Raw genomic sequence first — 590 nt, 5'->3', positions numbered from 1 at the left:
GTACTGGCCCAGCCTGGGTGCTCCTTCTCCCGGGCCCTGCCTGCAAGTGGCAGGTTCAGGGCCCAGGGCACCCTCAGCACTGCTCAGGGAAGGAGGGGGGCCTTGAAGGCCTTGTCCTGGGCACACTGGCAGGTGGGGGGAGCCTCACTCTCACATGTCTTCTGCTCTCCTCCCACTTCTTGGTACTTACCTGTCTGCCCCTCGACCTCTCTCTTCCCTGGCAGAGTTAGAGAAGAAAGTGTTCTTAGAGAATGTCCTTTGCACTCCTGGCTCCTAACCATAATCCTCCCCTCTGTCCTTTCCCCAAGGCTGTGCCTCTCCCCAACACACACACACACACACACACACTCCCTCTCACCCTCACCTCCCTTCCCTCCCCCACCCCTTCCCCTCCATTTGTTTCAATGAACAGCCCCTTTTATCTATTCTGTAGGTACAAATGAAGCTGTCAAATTTGATCAGGCGTTTGATATGACAGGCTGTGGGAGTCAGGACCCCTTGAACAGAGTGGGCCTTGTCTGTCACAGCCCGCCTGACACTTCCCATAATGCCCAGACTGATGAGATTCTGAGTAGGGCCCAGCACATTTT

Source organism: Echinops telfairi, unplaced genomic scaffold, assembly GCF_000313985.2.
Source record: "Echinops telfairi isolate 266 unplaced genomic scaffold, ASM31398v2 ScPeMD7_9;HRSCAF=40, whole genome shotgun sequence".
Classification (NCBI taxonomy): Eukaryota; Metazoa; Chordata; class Mammalia; order Afrosoricida; family Tenrecidae; genus Echinops; species Echinops telfairi.
The sequence above is the reverse complement of the archived record's forward strand: the minus strand, read 5'-3'. Positions refer to the sequence as shown.